Below are 227 nucleotides of genomic sequence, written 5' to 3'. Positions count from 1 at the left end.
AGCAAGGAGAGTACAAGCACCTTCCTCAGGGCGATGCACCGCGGGGGAGAGGGAGGAGGAGGGGGAGGGAACACAGAATAACGTCTGACGAGTGGGTGACAGGGAGGTGATTAGGGTGGAATCCTTAAGGGTGACTAGTATGTGTTCTTTGCGTGAGTGTGTGAGGGCAGAAGGGAGGGGCGGACAGAGAGAAATGCCCGGATCAACTTCTCTTGGGAACTGGGGGA

Source organism: Penaeus monodon, chromosome 30 (assembly GCF_015228065.2).
Source record: "Penaeus monodon isolate SGIC_2016 chromosome 30, NSTDA_Pmon_1, whole genome shotgun sequence".
NCBI classification, from domain to species: domain Eukaryota; kingdom Metazoa; phylum Arthropoda; class Malacostraca; order Decapoda; family Penaeidae; genus Penaeus; species Penaeus monodon.
The sequence above is the reverse complement of the archived record's forward strand: the minus strand, read 5'-3'. Positions refer to the sequence as shown.